Raw genomic sequence first — 10,082 nt, 5'->3', positions numbered from 1 at the left:
CATTCTGGAGGAGGAAATGATAACCCACTCCAGTATTCTTGCTTGGAGAATTCCATGGACAGAGGAGCCTGGTGGGCTGGAGTCCATGGGGTTACAAAATCAGACATGACTGAGCATGCATGCACAATGCAACATTGTAAATCAACTGTGTGTGCTAAGTTGCTCAATCCTGTCCAACTGTTTGTGCCTCATGGACCATAACCTGTCATGGACTATGTCCATGGGGATTCTCCAGGCAAGAATACTGGAGTAGGTTGCCATGCCCTCCTCCAGGGGATCTTCTCAACCCAGGGATCGAATCCCACGATTCCCGTATTACAGGCAGATTCTTTACCGTCTGAGCCAGTTTAAAAAATAACACATTAGACCAGATGAACTTAATTGATATTTATAGAGCATTGCATCTGAAAGCAGAAGAATACATATTCTTTTCAGGTACACATGGAACCTTCTTCAGGATAGAAAACATGCTGGCCACAAGACAAGTCTCAGGAAATTTAAGAAAACTGAAATCATACGAAACATCTTTTCTGATCACAATGCTATGAGGCTGAAAATCAACTACAAGAAAAAACAACTTCAAAAAAACAAACAAATAGAGGCTAAACAACATGTGCCTCTTCATGAGAGTGAAAGAGGAGAGTGAAAAAGTTGGCTTAAAGCTCAACATTCAGAAAACTAAGATCATGGCATCTGGTCTCATCATTTCATAGGAAATAGATGGGGAAATAGTGTCATACTTTATTTTTGGGGGCTCCAAAATCACTGCAGATGGTGATTGCAGCCATGAAATTAAAAGACGCTTACTCCTTAGAAGGAAAGTTATGACCAACCTAGATAGCATATTCAAAAGCAGAGACATTACTTTGCCAACAAATCCATCTAGTCAAGGCTATGGTTTTTCCAGTGGTCATGTATGGATGTGAGAGTTGGACTGTGAAGAAAGCTGAGTGCTGAAGAATTGATGCTTTTGAACTGTGGTGTTGGAGAAGACTCTTGAGAGTCCCATGGACTGTAAGGAGATCCAACCAGTCCATTCTGAAGGAGATCAGCCCTGGGATTTCTTTGAAAGGAATGATGCTAAAGCTGAAACTCCAGTACTTTGGCCACCTTATGTGAAGAGTTGACTCATTGGAAAAGACTCTGATGCTGGGAGGAATTGGGGGCAGGAGGAGAAGGGGACGACGGAGAATGAGATGGCTGGTTGGCATCGCTGACTCGATGGATGTGATTCTGAGTGAACTCCAGGAGTTGGTGATGGACAGGGAGGCCTGGTGTGCTGCGATTCATGGGGTTGCAAAGAGTCAGACAGGACTGAGTGACTGAACTGAACTGAAACAATATGTAATCAACATGTAACCAATGGATTACTGAAGAAATGAAAGAGAAAAAATATAGAGACAAGAGTCTTTCATTTGTAGAGACAAATGAAAATGAAAACAGGGTTATCCAAAATTTATGGGACACAGCAAAAGCAGTTCTACAACGGAAGTTAATAGCATTATAATTTTACCTTAGAAAAATGTGATATAAGGAAGAAAAATCTCAAATGAACTACTTCAATTTACACCTCAAGCAATTACAGAAAAAAAGAGTAAACAAAACCCAAAATTAGCAGAAGGAAAGAAATCATAAAGGTCAATGCAGAAATAAATGGAGATAAAGAAAACAATAGAAAGGATCAGTGAAACTAAAAACTGGTTCTTTGAAAAGATCAATTTGATAAGCTTTTAGCCAGACTCATCAAGGAAAAAATGAAGAGGTCTCAAGTCAATAAAATTAGAAACGAAAAAGGAGAAGCTACAACGGACATCACAGAAACACGAAAGATCACAAAAGCAGACTACAAAAAAACATATATCCCAATAAAATAGATGACCTAGAAGACAATGGAAAATTTCTCAGAAATGTACAATCTTCCACAATTGAACCAGGAAGAAACAGAGAAAATGAACCATCAAATTACCAGCAATAAAATTAAATCCTTTATTTGAAAACTCCCAATAAACCAAAGTCCAGGACTAGGTGGCTTCACAGGTGAATCTGATCAGATACTTAAGAGTTAAAACCTATCCTTCTGAAACTCTTGCAAAATAGCAGAGGAAGGAACATTTCTGAACACACCACCCTGATACCAAAACCAAAGATATCACAAATAAGAGTACAGAAAAATATCACTGATGAACGTAGACCCTAAAATCCTCAACAAAATATTAGCAGTCTGAATCCAACAATACATTAAAAGGATCATAGACCATGATCCAGTGGCATTTATTCCAGGGACACAAGGATTTTCGATTTTCACAAATCTATCAATCTACCAAATTAACTAACAGAAGACTAAAAACCATATGATCATACAGTTACAGATACATATATATGGAATCTAGAGAAGTAGTAATAGCAACCCACTCCAGTACTCTTGCCTGCAAAATCCCATGGATGGAGGAGCCTGGTAGACTGCAGTCCATGAGATCGCTAAGAGTCAGACACGACTGAGTGACTTCACTTTCACTTTTCACTTTCATGCATTGGAGAAGGAAATGGCAACCCACTCCAGAGTTCTTGCCTAGAGAATCCCAGGGACGGGGAAGCCTGGTGGGCTGCCGTCTATGGGGTCACAGAGAGTCAGAAACTACTGAAGCGACTTAGCAGCAGCAGCAGCAGAGAAGTAGTACTAATGATTTTATTTTCAAGCAAGTAATGGAGATGCAGACGTAGAGAATGGACTTGTGGACACAGCAGGGGAAGGAGATGGTAGGACAAACTGAGAAAGTAGCACTGACATATAAGATAGATAGCTAGTGGGAAACTGCTATATAACACAGGGAGCCCAGCCTGGCACTTTATGATAACTTAGAGTAGTGGGACAGGAGAGAGGTGGGAGGCTTTTGAGAGAGGGGATATATACACACACACACACACGTACATATATGCTGCTGCTGCTTCTAAGTCGCTTCAGTCGTGTCTGACTCTGTGCGACCCCATAGATGGCAGCCTACCAGGCTCCCCTGTCCCTGGGATTCTCCAGGCAAGAGCACTGGAGTGGGTTGCCATTTCCTTCTCCAATGCATGAAAGTGAAAAGTGCAAGTGAAGTCGCTCAGTCCTGTCCGACTCCTAGCGACCCCATGGACTGTAGCCTAGTAGGCTCCTCCGTCCTTGGGATTTGCCAGGCAAGAGTACTGAAGTGGGTTGCCATTGCCTTCTCCTATGTGTGTGTGTGTGTGTGTGTGTGTGTGTGTGTGTATATATGTATATATAAAATCATGGCCAGTTCTCATTGTTGTGCAGCAGAAACCAATACAACACTGAAAACAATTACCCTCCAATTAAAACATAAATTAAAAAACCCATATGATCATCTCAACAGACACAGAAAAAGCTTTTGTCAAATGACACATTATACTAAAAAGTATTTACTTTGGTAATGTCTTTTATGAGATGCAATGCACATAACCTCTTAAATTGTTCAATTCAGTGTTTTTTAGCATATTCACAAAGTTTGTCATCATTATCCTGATCATTTATGGAACACATTCATCATCTCGAAACATAAACCTCATACACTTTAACTATCCCCTCTCTGCTAATCACCCATACCAGCAGTCCTAGGCAATCACTGTTCTGCTTTCTGTCTCCATAGATTAGCCCATTATTACACTCTGTTGGATTTAACTTGCTAATATTGTTTTGAGCACTTCTGCATCTGTATTCATAATAGATAACTATTATGTAGTGTTATTTTTTATTATGTCTTCATCTGTTTTGATATCTGGGCAATACTGGTCTTATCAAAAGAATATTGGCCATATAAAATTAATTTTTCAAATGTTTGGCAAACATTCAACTGTGAGACCATATCAGCCTGGACTTTTTGTTGGTGGTGGTGAAAGTTTTTTGTTCCTAATTAAAACCTTTATTATATGACTATTCAGATTCTGTATTTTTTTTTCTGAATTCAGCTTTGTTAGTTTTCGTTTTTCCAGGAATTTGTACATTTAAACTAAGTTTTTTATTTTCATATAGTTTTCATTGTCCCTTTTAGTAGAGTCAAAAGGAGTATCTGCTCTTTTCTCTGTCTTTGCATTGAATCTTTGCTTATTTTCTCTGTCAACATAATGAAATCTTTGCCATTTTGTTGATCTCTTCAAATGACCATTTTTGGTTTTATTTATTTTTATATTGTTCTTCTATTTTCTATTTCATTAATTCTGCTCTAATCTTTTTATTTTCTTTTGGACATAGGCTTCACTTTTTAAAATTAATTTTTTAATTGAAGGGTTATTGATCTCTTAATGTAGACCTTTCTAGCTATAAAAATTCCTTAAGCATTATTTTTACTGAAATTCATAAGTTTTGGCATGTTGTGTCTTTATTTCATTAAAAGTAATTTATAGTTTCTCATTTCTTTTTTGGCATGTTATTTAGGAATGTGCTATTTTAATTTTCACATATTTATGAGTTTCCTCCATTTCTTTCTATTATTGACTTAAATTTTATTCCACTTTGGTTACAAGATCATAAACCTTGATTTTTTTGGAACTAAATACATATTAATAGAAAACAAAATACAAAAAATTTCTCTTCAGGAAACAGAAATTTTTAATCCTTTTCCAACAAATCAGAAGTTGCTTCATCCTCAGAGTGCAGTTTTTGATGCGTGTGTTCATACTTAAGATATGTTTCACAGACTGTTCATTAAACTGCTATTGGAAAGCAGGAGGTAGAAGGGACCATTTCAGGAGAAAAAGACATTGGAAAAGCCACACCTCAGAATTATCTGGAAATTCAACACTTTCTATCTTACCACTTTTCACTTCCAAATATTTTCATTTCTTTACCACAATCTGCCCTTTCAGGAGATAGAACTGTTAATAGAGGTGCAATCCCCAAAATAATCTTTCTTTCCCACCATGCATGCAAGAGCCAAAAACTTTCTCCGTGAAATCCACACACCCATTTCCAGAAACATCAGCTGGAATGATCTGTCACCCAGAAATTTCTCCTTTCTCCCAATAGACTGAGCAACCAAGTTCTCTGAATCCCCTGAACCTCAAATTTCCAAGTATCATAGCCAGTGCCAGGAGAAAAACCTGAAAGATGAGAGCAGAGAAGGCTCTCTGCCAGTGCTGGGTTTCCTCTTCTTCACAATAAAGAATCCTAGTTCTCTGCAATCACAGAAAAGGAAAGACATTTGCCAGCATGACCCTGCCCCATTTCCTAATTCCCACCCCCGTATTCTTACCCTGATAGAGTCCCTTCCACTCAGTGACCCTGAAGCATTGCTCCTATGGAGGGCACCCAGCAAACATCCTCCTGCCCAGTGCAGCCCCAGTGAAGGAAGGTCGCCTTGGCGCCAGAGACTGGAAAGAGCCACAGGAGGACACAGAACTATTTCTGTGTTTCAAGATTTCATGTTCATTCCCATCACCACCCTTCCTCTCCCTGTCTTTCCACACTGGAGAAAGACTGAGAAGAGGGTGGTGGGCTCGGGACATCTGTGGGTCTTTCACAGTCAGGCAGTGATTTCATCCGTCTGTCCTAAGGCTTGCGGTCTTGTGCCCTTTGCACGCACCAACTCATTACATCAAATATACAAATCGAGGTTCCTCATTTTCTTGTGTGATTCCGGTCACCAGCAGGAGGTTGCAGGCCATGAACTGCACGCTCTGCACATTGCTCATCTGGTGGGTGTAGACGCCCAGGAGCTCTCTGGATGAGCCGTCTGCGGGCGTGCGGCTGTGCGTGCCCTTGATGTCCCAGACACGCACTGAGTTGTCCATGGATGCTGACGCAATTAGGCTGCTGTCCGGGCTGAAGGTGAGGCTGGTGATGTTGTCCGTGTGGCCCTGCAGCTCTTTGCAGAGGGTCCCGGAGGCCAGGTCCCAACAGCTTCAGCCGCTGGTCCTCGCCTGCGGACACCAGGTACTTACCGTTGGAGGAAAAGGCCAGGGAGTGCAAGGGGCTGCGGTGGCCGATGGAGAGCCTCACCGAGTTCCCCTGCTGGGTGCTCCACAGCCGCACCGTCTTGTCGGTCGAGCCCGTGGCTAAGTAATTTGAATTGGGGTGGAACTTGACGCAGTCCACGTCCGCCAGGTGTCCGGCATAGATTCACAGAGGATAAGTCCGATCAAATGACCAGAGGTGGGCCGTGCAGTCGTGGCACCCGCTGGCGAAATACAGGCTGTGCGGGCCGATGTCCAGGTCCCACAAGGGGCAGGTGTGGCCCTGGTACTGCACAGTGTTGGTGAAGCCGCCCAGGTCCCAATACCTGATGGATGTGTCTTCAGAGCAGGAGAGCAGCGCGGAGCTGTCCAGAAGGAACCTGGTGCCGTACACCGGCCCGCAGTGTCCCCGCAGGACTTTCATCTCCAGAACTGCGCTGTCGTCCTCTTCCTCCTGCAGGACATCACGAGCCAAGTGGATGTGAGATGCGTCGACTTGAGGCGGTTGGGATTTTAACTTCTTGGAACACGCACTCCACAGTTTTATACAGGAGTTGTCAAAGCCGGTGGCAAGCAGCCTGCTGTCCGGGGGAGACCTCCGCCGTGTTCAGCAGCTGCTTCGTGTTGTAGAAAGCGTAGAAGCAGATGGTGGTGAGGGACTGGGGGCTGTCCCAGATGCGCTTGATGCTCTCCCGCAGGGCCTCCAGCGCCTCCTTGTTCCGCAGGACAGGTTTTGGCACATCAGTGGGCTTTAGGCCGCTGCCTTCGCCGCTGGAGGAGCCACCGCTGGCGTAGAGCTGGTAGTCCATCCTCTTGGCGGGCCGCAAACCGGCACGATGTGCCAGGCGACGACTCTGCCCAGCACAGTGTCGTCTCTCTGGGGGCAGCGGCGAAAGGAATAGCAGCTTGTCTTCCGGTCGACAGACCACGTACTTGTTGTCCAGGAAGCCCTGCAGCCGGAAGTTACACGTAAACAGGATATCCTTACTGGTCTGCGTGGTCCGCAGCTGCTCGATGACGTCATCGGCACTGGCCTCCTCACTTGACGGCTCTGCCAGGTGTCAGAGTCGGTGAGAAAATTCCACAGCCTTCCTATTGTACTTCATATTGCTGGGGCTCTCCCTCGCAAGAGGGTGCAGACACTGTGAAGGCACAACCAGATTCTGACTGGGCTGCGAGGCTGGCTGCCATCTCCTGGGCTTTCTGCAACCAGCGCTGACCTTGCTTCAGCCGGCAGGGCACATCCTAGTACTGCCGACGTTTGAGGTAACAGGACGTGGCCGTCTGGATCTGCTCCGTGAGCACTTGTGTCATGACTGAACATCCCAGGCGGCCCCTGCTTTCCCCACTGCTGCTGCCGCTGCCAGGGTTTCACAATGCCCAGTGCCCATCAGCCCCCTCAGGGTCTTCGGGACAGCTGAGAGATGAGTGACTGAGGTGACTAGCTGACTCAGAGCCACTTCGGGCTGAGCCAGGCCCTCATAAACATTTATAGTCTTTCAATTCTGTTAAATATATTAAATTTTGTTCTATGGCCTATCCTGGAGAATTCTCTTTGTGCACTTGAGAAGAGTATATATTCTACTCTTTTAAGTGTTCTATAGAGCTCTGTTAGGTCAATTTAGTTTACAGCGCGTTCAAGCCTCCTATTTCCTATTTATCTTCTTACTATGATGTTTTTCTATATCTTTGTGTTTATCCTACTTAGAGTCCTTTAGGCTTCATGGATGTGTGGATTAAAATTTTTCATCAGGTTTAGACGTTTCAATTATCATTTCTTTAAATATTTTTTTCCTCTTTTTCTCTTTGTTGTCTTTTGTTACAGTCTTTGTTTTAAGGAAAATCTGTTTTGTTTGATATGAGTATTGCTACCCTAACTTTCCATTTCCATGGAATGTATTTTTCCACCCCATCATTTTCACACTTTTTATTTGTGTCTTTAGATCGTTTGAGTCATGTGTAGGCAGCATTTAGATAGGTCTTCTTTTTCTGCCCATTCAGCTACCCTGTGTCTTTTGATTGGAGCATTTAGTCTATTTACATTTAAATAAGTCTGGTCCCTCTAGTCAAGGCTATGGTTTTTCTAGTAGTCATGTATGGATGTGAGAGTTGGGCTGTGAAGAAAGCTGAGCACTGCAGAATTGATGCTTTTGAACTGTGGCGTTGGAGAAGACTCTTGAGAGTCACTTGGACTGTAAGGAGATCCAACCAGTCCATTCTAAAGATCAGTCCTGGGATTTCTTTGGAATGAATGATGCTAAAGCTGAAACCCCACTACTTTGGCCACCTCATGCAAAGAGTTGACTCATTGGAAAAGACTCTGATGCTGGGAGGGATTGGGGACAGGAGGAGAAGGGGACAACAGAGGATGAGATGGCTGGATGGCATCACAGACTCCATGGACCTGAATTTGGGTGAACTCCTGGAGTTGGTGATGGACATGGAGGCCTGGTGCGGTGCAATTCATGGGGTCAGGAAGAGTCAGACATGACTGAGCGAGTGAACTGAACTGAACTGTACTTACTGTTACATTGTTAATTGTTTTGCATACATTGGTGAACCTACTGATTTTCCACATTTCTCTCCACCTTTTTATTTTTCTTCATTTTTTTCTATTACTCAGAGTTCATAAGCTCTATTGATTTATTTTCAAGTTCACTAATTCTTTCATCTGCCAATTCAAATCTGCTAGTAGATCCCTCTAAGGAATGTTTCTTCCAGTTGTATTTTTCAGCTCCAAATTGCTATAGTTTTTACATTATTTCTGTGCTGTACTGTGCTTAGTCTGTCAGTCGTGCCCTACTCTTTTTGACCCCATGGATTGTAGCCCTCCAGGCACGTCTATCCACAGGGATTCTCCAGGCAAGAATACCGAACTAGGTTGCCATGCCCTCCTACCAACCCAGGGATCGAACCCAGGTTTCCTGCATTGCATACAGATTCTTTTACTGTCTGAGCCACCCAGGAAGCCCAAGATACTGGAGTGGGTAGCCTATCCCTTTTCCAGGGCATCTTCCCAACCCAGGAATTGAATCATGGTCTCCTGCATTGCAGGTAGATTCTTTACCAGCTGAGCTACTAGGGAAGCCCACATTATTTCTATTTCTGTATTAGTATTTTCCTTTGCTGCAATATTATCATCACATCTTTTTTACTTCGTTTAGAATCGTTCTCTTTAGTTTGAGATATATTTATAATGGTCATATTGAAGTTTTTGTCTGTTACAGCTCACATGTGGTTGATCTCACGAAGTATATTTTTCCACTGTTTAGTTGCTTTTTTCTGTGTACATGTCAGAACTTCCTATTTATTTGCATGATATGCCTATAACTAAACCTGTACCTATCTATATACATCGCATATTGATAAAATTGCTCTGGTATAACATTGACACAGTTTCTACATTTTTTAATATCCAGTCCCCCCAAATATATATATCAAATGTGTATATATATATATGTATAATACATATGTGTTCAGTTCAGTTCAGTTGCTCAGTCGTGTCCGACTCTTTGTGACCCCATGAATCACAGCAGGCCAGGCCTCCCTGTCCATCACCAACTCCTGGAGTTCACCCAAACTCATGTGCATCGAGTTGGTGATGCCATCTAGCCATCTCATCCTCTGTTGTCCCCTTCTCCTCCTGCCCCCAATCCCTCCCAGCATCAGGGTCTTTTCCAATGAGTCAACTCTTCGCATGAAGTGTATACACATATATATATATGTATATATATGTATGTGTGTGTGTGTGTATATGTATATGTATATATATATATATATATATATATATATATATATATATATAAAGGCTTCCCAGGTGGTGCTAGTGGTAATAAACCCTCCTACCAATGCAGGAGACATAAGAGTTGTGAATTTGATCCCTGGGTCGGGAAGATCCCCTGGAGAAGCGGGCATGGCAACCCTCTCCATTATTTTTGCCTGGAGAATCCCATGGACAGAGAAGCATGGTGGGCTACAGTCCATGGGGTCACACAGAGTTGGACACACTGATTGAAGTGACTTAGCACATATATATTTACAAATGTATATGTGTGTGTGTGTATATATATATGGGTGTGTGTGTACATTTGATATATATTTTATGGGAACTAGATATTTAAAAAGGTAGCAATTGT

General features: G+C 42.8%; 1 pseudogene; it reads right to left on the bottom strand.

The window, feature by feature from the left end:
* Positions 1 to 2,434: 2,434 nt before the first annotated feature.
* LOC782755 (TAF5-like RNA polymerase II p300/CBP-associated factor-associated factor 65 kDa subunit 5L) lies at positions 2,435 to 7,260 on the bottom strand (annotated as a pseudogene).
* Between the last annotated feature and the right edge of the window lie 2,822 nt (positions 7,261 to 10,082).

The sequence above is a fragment of the Bos taurus genome, chromosome 21, assembly GCF_002263795.3.
Source record: "Bos taurus isolate L1 Dominette 01449 registration number 42190680 breed Hereford chromosome 21, ARS-UCD2.0, whole genome shotgun sequence".
NCBI lineage: Eukaryota > Metazoa > Chordata > Mammalia > Artiodactyla > Bovidae > Bos > Bos taurus.
The sequence above is the reverse complement of the archived record's forward strand: the minus strand, read 5'-3'. Positions and strand labels throughout refer to the sequence as shown.